This window comes from Ambystoma mexicanum, chromosome 6p (genome assembly GCF_040938575.1).
Source record: "Ambystoma mexicanum isolate Mex_15411 chromosome 6p, UKY_AmexF1_1, whole genome shotgun sequence".
Classification (NCBI taxonomy): Eukaryota; Metazoa; Chordata; class Amphibia; order Caudata; family Ambystomatidae; genus Ambystoma; species Ambystoma mexicanum.
Genome location: NC_090935.1, coordinates 484,744,964 through 484,757,954, shown reverse-complemented (window position 1 = coordinate 484,757,954; position 12,991 = coordinate 484,744,964). Strand labels below are relative to the sequence as shown.

Below are 12,991 nucleotides of genomic sequence, written 5' to 3'. Positions count from 1 at the left end.
AAAAAAATACAAATGCCAAGCAACAAAAGGCCTTCCCCCTCCCTTTTTGGGCCTGTACGATGGGTGGGCGGCCGGCTGCCATCACCAGATGCAAATCTCGCTGGAAACGGAGCATTGTGGGAAAGCCGTTCCGCACGATGCCACCCTGTGTCTCCAGTGCCACACAAGAGGGGCCAGCCGTGCTGTTCCTGAACCAACTCATACTTACCTGGCAGGGGAGACACCATGATCACTAAGGTGGTTCTCCCAGGGTGAGGCTCATCCATTGCACACCGGATGTGCTGACCCCTGCGATGTCCCCAAATGCGGGATACTCGACTGCATAATTTCTGGTAGTGGGGGACTGCGTTCGCGCTTTCCCCTGATCTTTGGTTTCAAAAAATAGAACAAAAAAAAATGACTTGTCGGCCTGCTGGTTGCTGTTGCTGCTCCAGGCCTGGCTGTCCTGCACTATGGAGCCCTGGCCTACAGATGGCATGCCTCATGCAAAGCCCTCTGCCGAAAGGGATGCTGGGAGATCACTGTCTCCCCACTCTGGAGGCTGGCCCAGGGAGGTGGCAGAAGGCCCCGTCTTGTCGGAAGGCCGGCCAGGCCCTGCAGCCTTTCCCAGGGCTGCAGGCCTGTCGCCCCTTCAGCCTCACCCTGGCCTTTGCGGGCTGCTAGCCTTGCCAAGCCCCCTCGGCCTGGGCCCGGCGAGGGCTCTGCCCGGCGAGGGGTCTGACCGCGTTTGGGAGCGTTCGGGAAGGCGTGAGGGGCTTGGGGCGCGATACCCTGCTCCCAAAGGCCTTAGGCCTGGTTTGCTCTATGCCCACATGAATTGATTTCTGCTTCTCTTTCCACCAGCAGGCACCCCGGACGACACTGACTATGCCAGAGAAGGAACGACTGCAAGCATGCGCAACAACACAGGGCCCTGCTGGCCTCTGACCCTGGGCGAAAGGGGGGACCGGAGGAGGAGGAGGAGGAGGAGCAGAAGAAGAGCAGCAGAAAAAGAAAGGGGGATAGAAAAAAAAAAACAAAAGCCAAGCCGTACGGAGGAGGAGGAGGAGGAGGAGAAGAAGGAGCTGCAGCAGAAAAAGAAAGGGTCGAAAAAAATACAAATGCCAAGCAACAAAAGGCCTTCCCCCTCCCTTTTTGGGCCTGTACGATGGGTGGGCGGCCGGCTGCCATCACCAGATGCAAATCTCGCTGGAAACGGAGCATTGTGGGAAAGCCGTTCCGCACGATGCCACCCTGTGTCTCCAGTGCCACACAAGAGGGGCCAGCCGTGCTGTTCCTGAACCAACTCATACTTACCTGGCAGGGGAGACACCATGATCACTAAGGTGGTTCTCCCAGGGTGAGGCTCATCCATTGCACACCGGATGTGCTGACCCCTGCGATGTCCCCAAATGCGGGATACTCGACTGCATAATTTCTGGTAGTGGGGGACTGCGTTCGCGCTTTCCCCTGATCTTTGGTTTCAAAAAATAGAACAAAAAAAAATGACTTGTCGGCCTGCTGGTTGCTGTTGCTGCTCCAGGCCTGGCTGTCCTGCACTATGGAGCCCTGGCCTACAGATGGCATGCCTCATGCAAAGCCCTCTGCCGAAAGGGATGCTGGGAGATCACTGTCTCCCCACTCTGGAGGCTGGCCCAGGGAGGTGGCAGAAGGCCCCGTCTTGTCGGAAGGCCAGCCAGGCCCTGCAGCCTTTCCCAGGGCTGCAGGCCTGTCGCCCCTTCAGCCTCACCCTGGCCTTTGCGGGCTGCTAGCCTTGCCAAGCCCCCTCGGCCTGGGCCCGGCGAGGGCTCTGCCCGGCGAGGGGTCTGACCGCGTTTGGGAGCGTTCGGGGAAGGCGTGAGGGGCTTGGGGCGCGATACCCTGCTCCCAAAGGCCTTAGGCCTGGTTTGCTCTATGCCCACATGAATTGATTTCTGCTTCTCTTTCCACCAGCAGGCACCCCGGACGACACTGACTATGCCAGAGAAGGAACGACTGCAAGCATGCGCAACAACACAGGGCCCTGCTGGCCTCTGACCCTGGGCGAAAGGGGGGACCGGAGGAGGAGGAGGAGGAGGAGCAGAAGAAGAGCAGCAGAAAAAGAAAGGGGGATAGAAAAAAAAAAACAAAAGCCAAGCCGTACGGAGGAGGAGGAGGAGGAGGAGAAGAAGGAGCTGCAGCAGAAAAAGAAAGGGTCGAAAAAAATACAAATGCCAAGCAACAAAAGGCCTTCCCCCTCCCTTTTTGGGCCTGTACGATGGGTGGGCGGCCGGCTGCCATCACCAGATGCAAATCTCGCTGGAAACGGAGCATTGTGGGAAAGCCGTTCCGCACGATGCCACCCTGTGTCTCCAGTGCCACACAAGAGGGGCCAGCCGTGCTGTTCCTGAACCAACTCATACTTACCTGGCAGGGGAGACACCATGATAACAAATGCCAGGGAGATGGAAAAGTTCATCGCAGATTTTGGCCTTCAGGGGGTGGTGCCTGCATTGTGGAACCCAAGGACAATCCACAACCTGATCCGGTCCCAAGACACCACAGATCCCATTGAGGACCTGCCAGCGGCCACAGTTACCCAGGTGTGGGAAAATGTGGCATCAAACAAACTCCTGAATATTCACAAGGACATTGCCTGGCTGACGGTGAGGGGGGCACTATCTGTGCGAGCATTCATGAACAGACGGGGCCTCTGCCCACACAGGAGCTGCCCAAGGGGGTGCCCGGCAGAGGAAACAGCGTACCACCTCTTCTGGGCATGCCCCTTTGCAAGGAAACTGCGCAGGGCCCTGAACACTGAGTTGAGTGCTCACATCCCACCCCAAGACATTATACACCAGTCTGTGCTGTATGGACTCTTTGCACAGACCCACACACTAGAGGCAATACAGAACGGCTGGAGGATCCTCTGCTGCATGAAGGACATTCTCCTCTACGCAAGGAAACGCCTGGTCCTCAATGATGAGCTGCTGACAACCGAAGCCTGTCGCAGGATGGTCCACGGCCTGCTAAGAGACTACGAAATCAAGGACAGCCTGGAAGATGGGGGCCCTGAGTAAAACCCCCAGCCCAGGCAATCATCCAAAAATAAAATAAAGAAAAAGAGAACTCTTTGCCTACTCAGGCAAAATACGAACACTTTGTAAACCACAGACTCTGAACAGAAAATATATATGTACCCACCCAAATGCCCAAAGTAAAATTGAAACCACCCCTTCTGCTTTGAGGGGGGAATGTAATTGCCACAAAAGTCTTCTTATTGAATTGAATTTATTACCCTTGTATCATCTTTAAGCACTTAATAAAGATATTTTTACAAAAAAAAAAAAAAGGTGGTTCTCCCAGGGTGAGGCTCATCCATTGCACACCGGATGTGCTGACCCCTGCGATGTCCCCAAATGCGGGATACTCGACTGCATAATTTCTGGTAGTGGGGGACTGCGTTCGCGCTTTCCCCTGATCTTTGGTTTCAAAAAATAGAACAAAAAAAAATGACTTGTCGGCCTGCTGGTTGCTGTTGCTGCTCCAGGCCTGGCTGTCCTGCACTATGGAGCCCTGGCCTACAGATGGCATGCCTCATGCAAAGCCCTCTGCCGAAAGGGATGCTGGGAGATCACTGTCTCCCCACTCTGGAGGCTGGCCCAGGGAGGTGGCAGAAGGCCCCGTCTTGTCGGAAGGCCGGCCAGGCCCTGCAGCCTTTCCCAGGGCTGCAGGCCTGTCGCCCCTTCAGCCTCACCCTGGCCTTTGCGGGCTGCTAGCCTTGCCAAGCCCCCTCGGCCTGGGCCCGGCGAGGGCTCTGCCCGGCGAGGGGTCTGACCGCGTTTGGGAGCGTTCGGGAAGGCGTGAGGGGCTTGGGGCGCGATACCCTGCTCCCAAAGGCCTTAGGCCTGGTTTGCTCTATGCCCACATGAATTGATTTCTGCTTCTCTTTCCACCAGCAGGCACCCCGGACGACACTGACTATGCCAGAGAAGGAACGACTGCAAGCATGCGCAACAACACAGGGCCCTGCTGGCCTCTGACCCTGGGCGAAAGGGGCGACCGGAGGAGGAGGAGGAGGAGGAGGAGGAGGAGGAGGAGGAGGAGGAGGAGGAGAAGAAGAGCAGCAGAAAAAGAAAGGGGGATAGAAAAAAAAAAACAAAAGCCAAGCCGTACGGAGGAGGAGGAGGAGGAGGAGAAGAAGGAGCTGCAGCAGAAAAAGAAAGGGTCGAAAAAAATACAAATGCCAAGCAACAAAAGGCCTTCCCCCTCCCTTTTTGGGCCTGTACGATGGGTGGGCGGCCGGCTGCCATCACCAGATGCAAATCTCGCTGGAAACTGAGCATTGTGGGAAAGCCGTTCCGCACGATGCCACCCTGTGTCTCCAGTGCCACACAAGAGGGGCCAGCCGTGCTGTTCCTGAACCAACTCATACTTACCTGGCAGGGGAGACACCATGATCACTAAGGTGGTTCTCCCAGGGTGAGGCTCATCCATTGCACACCGGATGTGCTGACCCCTGCGATGTCCCCAAATGCGGGATACTCGACTGCATAATTTCTGGTAGTGGGGGACTGTGTTCGCGCTTTCCCCTGATCTTTGGTTTCAAAAAATAGAACAAAAAAAAATGACTTGTCGGCCTGCTGGTTGCTGTTGCTGCTCCAGGCCTGGCTGTCCTGCACTATGGAGCCCTGGCCTACAGATGGCATGCCTCATGCAAAGCCCTCTGCCGAAAGGGATGCTGGGAGATCACTGTCTCCCCACTCTGGAGGCTGGCCCAGGGAGGTGGCAGAAGGCCCCGTCTTGTCGGAAGGCCGGCCAGGCCCTGCAGCCTTTCCCAGGGCTGCAGGCCTGTCGCCCCTTCAGCCTCACCCTGGCCTTTGCGGGCTGCTAGCCTTGCCAAGCCCCCTCGGCCTGGGCCCGGCGAGGGCTCTGCCCGGCGAGGGGTCTGACCGCGTTTGGGAGCGTTCGGGAAGGCGTGAGGGGCTTGGGGCGCGATACCCTGCTCCCAAAGGCCTTAGGCCTGGTTTGCTCTATGCCCACATGAATTGATTTCTGCTTCTCTTTCCACCAGCAGGCACCCCGGACGACACTGACTATGCCAGAGAAGGAACGACTGCAAGCATGCGCAACAACACAGGGCCCTGCTGGCCTCTGACCCTGGGCGAAAGGGGCGACCGGAGGAGGAGGAGGAGGAGGAGGAGGAGGAGGAGGAGCAGAAGAAGAGCAGCAGAAAAAGAAAGGGGGATAGAAAAAAAAAAACAAAAGCCAAGCCGTACGGAGGAGGAGGAGGAGGAGCAGGAGAAGAAGGAGCTGCAGCAGAAAAAGAAAGGGTCGAAAAAAATACAAATGCCAAGCAACAAAAGGCCTTCCCCCTCCCTTTTTGGGCCTGTACGATGGGTGGGCGGCCGGCTGCCATCACCAGATGCAAATCTCGCTGGAAACGGAGCATTGTGGGAAAGCCGTTCCGCACGATGCCACCCTGTGTCTCCAGTGCCACACAAGAGGGGCCAGCCGTGCTGTTCCTGAACCAACTCATACTTACCTGGCAGGGGAGACACCATGATCACTAAGGTGGTTCTCCCAGGGTGAGGCTCATCCATTGCACACCGGATGTGCTGACCCCTGCGATGTCCCCAAATGCGGGATACTCGACTGCATAATTTCTGGTAGTGGGGGACTGCGTTCGCGCTTTCCCCTGATCTTTGGTTTCAAAAAATAGAACAAAAAAAAATGACTTGTCGGCCTGCTGGTTGCTGTTGCTGCTCCAGGCCTGGCTGTCCTGCACTATGGAGCCCTGGCCTACAGATGGCATGCCTCATGCAAAGCCCTCTGCCGAAAGGGATGCTGGGAGATCACTGTCTCCCCACTCTGGAGGCTGGCCCAGGGAGGTGGCAGAAGGCCCCGTCTTGTCGGAAGGCCGGCCAGGCCCTGCAGCCTTTCCCAGGGCTGCAGGCCTGTCGCCCCTTCAGCCTCACCCTGGCCTTTGCGGGCTGCTAGCCTTGCCAAGCCCCCTCGGCCTGGGCCCGGCGAGGGCTCTGCCCGGCGAGGGGTCTGACCGCGTTTGGGAGCGTTCGGGAAGGCGTGAGGGGCTTGGGGCGCGATACCCTGCTCCCAAAGGCCTTAGGCCTGGTTTGCTCTATGCCCACATGAATTGATTTCTGCTTCTCTTTCCACCAGCAGGCACCCCGGACGACACTGACTATGCCAGAGAAGGAACGACTGCAAGCATGCGCAACAACACAGGGCCCTGCTGGCCTCTGACCCTGGGCGAAAGGGGCGACCGGAGGAGGAGGAGGAGGAGGAGGAGGAGGAGGAGGAGCAGAAGAAGAGCAGCAGAAAAAGAAAGGGGGATAGAAAAAAAAAAACAAAAGCCAAGCCGTACGGAGGAGGAGGAGGAGGAGGAGGAGAAGAAGGAGCTGCAGCAGAAAAAGAAAGGGTCGAAAAAAATACAAATGCCAAGCAACAAAAGGCCTTCCCCCTCCCTTTTTGGGCCTGTACGATGGGTGGGCGGCCGGCTGCCATCACCAGATGCAAATCTCGCTGGAAACTGAGCATTGTGGGAAAGCCGTTCCGCACGATGCCACCCTGTGTCTCCAGTGCCACACAAGAGGGGCCAGCCGTGCTGTTCCTGAACCAACTCATACTTACCTGGCAGGGGAGACACCATGATCACTAAGGTGGTTCTCCCAGGGTGAGGCTCATCCATTGCACACCGGATGTGCTGACCCCTGCGATGTCCCCAAATGCGGGATACTCGACTGCATAATTTCTGGTAGTGGGGGACTGCGTTCGCGCTTTCCCCTGATCTTTGGTTTCAAAAAATAGAACAAAAAAAAATGACTTGTCGGCCTGCTGGTTGCTGTTGCTGCTCCAGGCCTGGCTGTCCTGCACTATGGAGCCCTGGCCTACAGATGGCATGCCTCATGCAAAGCCCTCTGCCGAAAGGGATGCTGGGAGATCACTGTCTCCCCACTCTGGAGGCTGGCCCAGGGAGGTGGCAGAAGGCCCCGTCTTGTCGGAAGGCCGGCCAGGCCCTGCAGCCTTTCCCAGGGCTGCAGGCCTGTCGCCCCTTCAGCCTCACCCTGGCCTTTGCGGGCTGCTAGCCTTGCCAAGCCCCCTCGGCCTGGGCCCGGCGAGGGCTCTGCCCGGCGAGGGGTCTGACCGCGTTTGGGAGCGTTCGGGAAGGCGTGAGGGGCTTGGGGCGCGATACCCTGCTCCCAAAGGCCTTAGGCCTGGTTTGCTCTATGCCCACATGAATTGATTTCTGCTTCTCTTTCCACCAGCAGGCACCCCGGACGACACTGACTATGCCAGAGAAGGAACGACTGCAAGCATGCGCAACAACACAGGGCCCTGCTGGCCTCTGACCCTGGGCGAAAGGGGCGACCGGAGGAGGAGGAGGAGGAGGAGGAGGAGGAGGAGGAGGAGGAGGAGGAGGAGCAGAAGAAGAGCAGCAGAAAAAGAAAGGGGGATAGAAAAAAAAAAACAAAAGCCAAGCCGTACGGAGGAGGAGGAGGAGGAGGAGAAGAAGGAGCTGCAGCAGAAAAAGAAAGGGTCGAAAAAAATACAAATGCCAAGCAACAAAAGGCCTTCCCCCTCCCTTTTTGGGCCTGTACGATGGGTGGGCGGCCGGCTGCCATCACCAGATGCAAATCTCGCTGGAAACTGAGCATTGTGGGAAAGCCGTTCCGCACGATGCCACCCTGTGTCTCCAGTGCCACACAAGAGGGGCCAGCCGTGCTGTTCCTGAACCAACTCATACTTACCTGGCAGGGGAGACACCATGATCACTAAGGTGGTTCTCCCAGGGTGAGGCTCATCCATTGCACACCGGATGTGCTGACCCCTGCGATGTCCCCAAATGCGGGATACTCGACTGCATAATTTCTGGTAGTGGGGGACTGCGTTCGCGCTTTCCCCTGATCTTTGGTTTCAAAAAATAGAACAAAAAAAAATGACTTGTCGGCCTGCTGGTTGCTGTTGCTGCTCCAGGCCTGGCTGTCCTGCACTATGGAGCCCTGGCCTACAGATGGCATGCCTCATGCAAAGCCCTCTGCCGAAAGGGATGCTGGGAGATCACTGTCTCCCCACTCTGGAGGCTGGCCCAGGGAGGTGGCAGAAGGCCCCGTCTTGTCGGAAGGCCGGCCAGGCCCTGCAGCCTTTCCCAGGGCTGCAGGCCTGTCGCCCCTTCAGCCTCACCCTGGCCTTTGCGGGCTGCTAGCCTTGCCAAGCCCCCTCGGCCTGGGCCCGGCGAGGGCTCTGCCCGGCGAGGGGTCTGACCGCGTTTGGGAGCGTTCGGGAAGGCGTGAGGGGCTTGGGGCGCGATACCCTGCTCCCAAAGGCCTTAGGCCTGGTTTGCTCTATGCCCACATGAATTGATTTCTGCTTCTCTTTCCACCAGCAGGCACCCCGGACGACACTGACTATGCCAGAGAAGGAACGACTGCAAGCATGCGCAACAACACAGGGCCCTGCTGGCCTCTGACCCTGGGCGAAAGGGGCGACCGGAGGAGGAGGAGGAGGAGGAGGAGGAGGAGGAGGAGGAGGAGCAGAAGAAGAGCAGCAGAAAAAGAAAGGGGGATAGAAAAAAAAAAACAAAAGCCAAGCCGTACGGAGGAGGAGGAGGAGGAGGAGGAGAAGAAGGAGCTGCAGCAGAAAAAGAAAGGGTCGAAAAAAATACAAATGCCAAGCAACAAAAGGCCTTCCCCCTCCCTTTTTGGGCCTGTACGATGGGTGGGCGGCCGGCTGCCATCACCAGATGCAAATCTCGCTGGAAACGGAGCATTGTGGGAAAGCCGTTCCGCACGATGCCACCCTGTGTCTCCAGTGCCACACAAGAGGGGCCAGCCGTGCTGTTCCTGAACCAACTCATACTTACCTGGCAGGGGAGACACCATGATCACTAAGGTGGTTCTCCCAGGGTGAGGCTCATCCATTGCACACCGGATGTGCTGACCCCTGCGATGTCCCCAAATGCGGGATACTCGACTGCATAATTTCTGGTAGTGGGGGACTGCGTTCGCGCTTTCCCCTGATCTTTGGTTTCAAAAAATAGAACAAAAAAAAATGACTTGTCGGCCTGCTGGTTGCTGTTGCTGCTCCAGGCCTGGCTGTCCTGCACTATGGAGCCCTGGCCTACAGATGGCATGCCTCATGCAAAGCCCTCTGCCGAAAGGGATGCTGGGAGATCACTGTCTCCCCACTCTGGAGGCTGGCCCAGGGAGGTGGCAGAAGGCCCCGTCTTGTCGGAAGGCCGGCCAGGCCCTGCAGCCTTTCCCAGGGCTGCAGGCCTGTCGCCCCTTCAGCCTCACCCTGGCCTTTGCGGGCTGCTAGCCTTGCCAAGCCCCCTCGGCCTGGGCCCGGCGAGGGCTCTGCCCGGCGAGGGGTCTGACCGCGTTTGGGAGCGTTCGGGAAGGCGTGAGGGGCTTGGGGCGCGATACCCTGCTCCCAAAGGCCTTAGGCCTGGTTTGCTCTATGCCCACATGAATTGATTTCTGCTTCTCTTTCCACCAGCAGGCACCCCGGACGACACTGACTATGCCAGAGAAGGAACGACTGCAAGCATGCGCAACAACACAGGGCCCTGCTGGCCTCTGACCCTGGGCGAAAGGGGCGACCGGAGGAGGAGGAGGAGGAGGAGGAGGAGGAGCAGAAGAAGAGCAGCAGAAAAAGAAAGGGGGATAGAAAAAAAAAAACAAAAGCCAAGCCGTACGGAGGAGGAGGAGGAGGAGGAGGAGAAGAAGGAGCTGCAGCAGAAAAAGAAAGGGTCGAAAAAAATACAAATGCCAAGCAACAAAAGGCCTTCCCCCTCCCTTTTTGGGCCTGTACGATGGGTGGGCGGCCGGCTGCCATCACCAGATGCAAATCTCGCTGGAAACGGAGCATTGTGGGAAAGCCGTTCCGCACGATGCCACCCTGTGTCTCCAGTGCCACACAAGAGGGGCCAGCCGTGCTGTTCCTGAACCAACTCATACTTACCTGGCAGGGGAGACACCATGATCACTAAGGTGGTTCTCCCAGGGTGAGGCTCATCCATTGCACACCGGATGTGCTGACCCCTGCGATGTCCCCAAATGCGGGATACTCGACTGCATAATTTCTGGTAGTGGGGGACTGCGTTCGCGCTTTCCCCTGATCTTTGGTTTCAAAAAATAGAACAAAAAAAAATGACTTGTCGGCCTGCTGGTTGCTGTTGCTGCTCCAGGCCTGGCTGTCCTGCACTATGGAGCCCTGGCCTACAGATGGCATGCCTCATGCAAAGCCCTCTGCCGAAAGGGATGCTGGGAGATCACTGTCTCCCCACTCTGGAGGCTGGCCCAGGGAGGTGGCAGAAGGCCCCGTCTTGTCAGAAGGCCGGCCAGGCCCTGCAGCCTTTCCCAGGGCTGCAGGCCTGTCGCCCCTTCAGCCTCACCCTGGCCTTTGCGGGCTGCTAGCCTTGCCAAGCCCCCTCGGCCTGGGCCCGGCGAGGGCTCTGCCCGGCGAGGGGTCTGACCGCGTTTGGGAGCGTTCGGGAAGGCGTGAGGGGCTTGGGGCGCGATACCCTGCTCCCAAAGGCCTTAGGCCTGGTTTGCTCTATGCCCACATGAATTGATTTCTGCTTCTCTTTCCACCAGCAGGCACCCCGGACGACACTGACTATGCCAGAGAAGGAACGACTGCAAGCATGCGCAACAACACAGGGCCCTGCTGGCCTCTGACCCTGGGCGAAAGGGGCGACCGGAGGAGGAGGAGGAGGAGGAGGAGGAGGAGCAGAAGAAGAGCAGCAGAAAAAGAAAGGGGGATAGAAAAAAAAAAACAAAAGCCAAGCCGTACGGAGGAGGAGGAGGAGGAGGAGGAGAAGAAGGAGCTGCAGCAGAAAAAGAAAGGGTCGAAAAAAATACAAATGCCAAGCAACAAAAGGCCTTCCCCCTCCCTTTTTGGGCCTGTACGATGGGTGGGCGGCCGGCTGCCATCACCAGATGCAAATCTCGCTGGAAACGGAGCATTGTGGGAAAGCCGTTCCGCACGATGCCACCCTGTGTCTCCAGTGCCACACAAGAGGGGCCAGCCGTGCTGTTCCTGAACCAACTCATACTTACCTGGCAGGGGAGACACCATGATCACTAAGGTGGTTCTCCCAGGGTGAGGCTCATCCATTGCACACCGGATGTGCTGACCCCTGCGATGTCCCCAAATGCGGGATACTCGACTGCATAATTTCTGGTAGTGGGGGACTGCGTTCGCGCTTTCCCCTGATCTTTGGTTTAAAAAAATAGAACAAAAAAAAATGACTTGTCGGCCTGCTGGTTGCTGTTGCTGCTCCAGGCCTGGCTGTCCTGCACTATGGAGCCCTGGCCTACAGATGGCATGCCTCATGCAAAGCCCTCTGCCGAAAGGGATGCTGGGAGATCACTGTCTCCCCACTCTGGAGGCTGGCCCAGGGAGGTGGCAGAAGGCCCCGTCTTGTCGGAAGGCCGGCCAGGCCCTGCAGCCTTTCCCAGGGCTGCAGGCCTGTCGCCCCTTCAGCCTCACCCTGGCCTTTGCGGGCTGCTAGCCTTGCCAAGCCCCCTCGGCCTGGGCCCGGCGAGGGCTCTGCCCGGCGAGGGGTCTGACCGCGTTTGGGAGCGTTCGGGAAGGCGTGAGGGGCTTGGGGCGCGATACCCTGCTCCCAAAGGCCTTAGGCCTGGTTTGCTCTATGCCCACATGAATTGATTTCTGCTTCTCTTTCCACCAGCAGGCACCCCGGACGACACTGACTATGCCAGAGAAGGAACGACTGCAAGCATGCGCAACAACACAGGGCCCTGCTGGCCTTTGACCCTGGGCGAAAGGGGCGACCGGAGGAGGAGGAGGAGGGGGAGGAGGAGGAGGAGGAGGAGGAGGAGGAGCAGAAGAAGAGCAGCAGAAAAAGAAAGGGGGATAGAAAAAAAAAAAAAAAAGCCAAGCCGTACGGAGGAGGAGGAGGAGGAGGAGGAGAAGAAGGAGCTGCAGCAGAAAAAGAAAGGGTCGAAAAAAATACAAATGCCAAGCAACAAAAGGCCTTCCCCCTCCCTTTTTGGGCCTGTACGATGGGTGGGCGGCCGGCTGCCATCACCAGATGCAAATCTCGCTGGAAACGGAGCATTGTGGGAAAGCCGTTCCGCAAGATGCCACCCTGTGTCTCCAGTGCCACACAAGAGGGGCCAGCCGTGCTGTTCCTGAACCAACTCATACTTACCTGGCAGGGGAGACACCATGATCACTAAGGTGGTTCTCCCAGGGTGAGGCTCATCCATTGCACACCGGATGTGCTGACCCCTGCGATGTCCCCAAATGCGGGATACTCGACTGCATAATTTCTGGTAGTGGGGGACTGCGTTCGCGCTTTCCCCTGATCTTTGGTTTCAAAAAATAGAACAAAAAAAAATGACTTGTCGGCCTGCTGGTTGCTGTTGCTGCTCCAGGCCTGGCTGTCCTGCACTATGGAGCCCTGGCCTACAGATGGCATGCCTCATGCAAAGCCCTCTGCCGAAAGGGATGCTGGGAGATCACTGTCTCCCCACTCTGGAGGCTGGCCCAGGGAGGTGGCAGAAGGCCCCGTCTTGTCGGAAGGCCGGCCAGGCCCTGCAGCCTTTCCCAGGGCTGCAGGCCTGTCGCCCCTTCAGCCTCACCCTGGCCTTTGCGGGCTGCTAGCCTTGCCAAGCCCCCTCGGCCTGGGCCCGGCGAGGGCTCTGCCCGGCGAGGGGTCTGACCGCGTTTGGGAGCGTTCGGGAAGGCGTGAGGGGCTTGGGGCGCGATACCCTGCTCCCAAAGGCCTTAGGCCTGGTTTGCTCTATGCCCACATGAATTGATTTCTGCTTCTCTTTCCACCAGCAGGCACCCCGGACGACACTGACTATGCCAGAGAAGGAACGACTGCAAGCATGCGCAACAACACAGGGCCCTGCTGGCCTCTGACCCTGGGCGAAAGGGGCGACCGGAGGAGGAGGAGGAGGAGGAGGAGGAGGAGGAGGAGCAGAAGAAGAGCAGCAGAAAAAGAAAGGGGGATAGAAAAAAAAAAACAAAAGCCAAG

The 12,991-nt window shown here is 58.0% G+C and overlaps 10 non-coding genes and 1 pseudogene across 10 annotated transcripts; all 11 read left to right on the top strand.

The window, feature by feature from the left end:
- Positions 1-200: 200 nt before the first annotated feature.
- On the top strand, positions 201-364 carry LOC138512493 (U1 spliceosomal RNA). The gene has a single exon (XR_011281302.1). It is a non-coding gene; the product is annotated as a U1 spliceosomal RNA (small nuclear RNA).
- Positions 365-1,288: 924 nt separating this feature from the next.
- Positions 1,289-1,452, top strand: LOC138512491 (U1 spliceosomal RNA). Its single transcript, XR_011281301.1, has one exon. It is a non-coding gene; the product is annotated as a U1 spliceosomal RNA (small nuclear RNA).
- A 1,848-nt stretch (positions 1,453-3,300) lies between these two features.
- LOC138512758 (U1 spliceosomal RNA) lies at positions 3,301-3,438 on the top strand (annotated as a pseudogene).
- Positions 3,439-4,389: 951 nt separating this feature from the next.
- Positions 4,390-4,553, top strand: LOC138512693 (U1 spliceosomal RNA). Its single transcript, XR_011281479.1, has one exon. It is a non-coding gene; the product is annotated as a U1 spliceosomal RNA (small nuclear RNA).
- A 942-nt stretch (positions 4,554-5,495) lies between these two features.
- LOC138512490 (U1 spliceosomal RNA) lies at positions 5,496-5,659 on the top strand. The gene has a single exon (XR_011281300.1). It is a non-coding gene; the product is annotated as a U1 spliceosomal RNA (small nuclear RNA).
- Positions 5,660-6,601: 942 nt separating this feature from the next.
- LOC138512489 (U1 spliceosomal RNA) lies at positions 6,602-6,765 on the top strand. Its single transcript, XR_011281299.1, has one exon. It is a non-coding gene; the product is annotated as a U1 spliceosomal RNA (small nuclear RNA).
- Positions 6,766-7,719: 954 nt separating this feature from the next.
- On the top strand, positions 7,720-7,883 carry LOC138512488 (U1 spliceosomal RNA). Its single transcript, XR_011281298.1, has one exon. It is a non-coding gene; the product is annotated as a U1 spliceosomal RNA (small nuclear RNA).
- Positions 7,884-8,831: 948 nt separating this feature from the next.
- LOC138512487 (U1 spliceosomal RNA) lies at positions 8,832-8,995 on the top strand. The gene has a single exon (XR_011281297.1). It is a non-coding gene; the product is annotated as a U1 spliceosomal RNA (small nuclear RNA).
- A 936-nt stretch (positions 8,996-9,931) lies between these two features.
- LOC138512486 (U1 spliceosomal RNA) lies at positions 9,932-10,095 on the top strand. Its single transcript, XR_011281296.1, has one exon. It is a non-coding gene; the product is annotated as a U1 spliceosomal RNA (small nuclear RNA).
- A 936-nt stretch (positions 10,096-11,031) lies between these two features.
- LOC138512484 (U1 spliceosomal RNA) lies at positions 11,032-11,195 on the top strand. Its single transcript, XR_011281294.1, has one exon. It is a non-coding gene; the product is annotated as a U1 spliceosomal RNA (small nuclear RNA).
- Positions 11,196-12,149: 954 nt separating this feature from the next.
- Positions 12,150-12,313, top strand: LOC138512483 (U1 spliceosomal RNA). The gene has a single exon (XR_011281293.1). It is a non-coding gene; the product is annotated as a U1 spliceosomal RNA (small nuclear RNA).
- Positions 12,314-12,991: the final 678 nt, after the last annotated feature.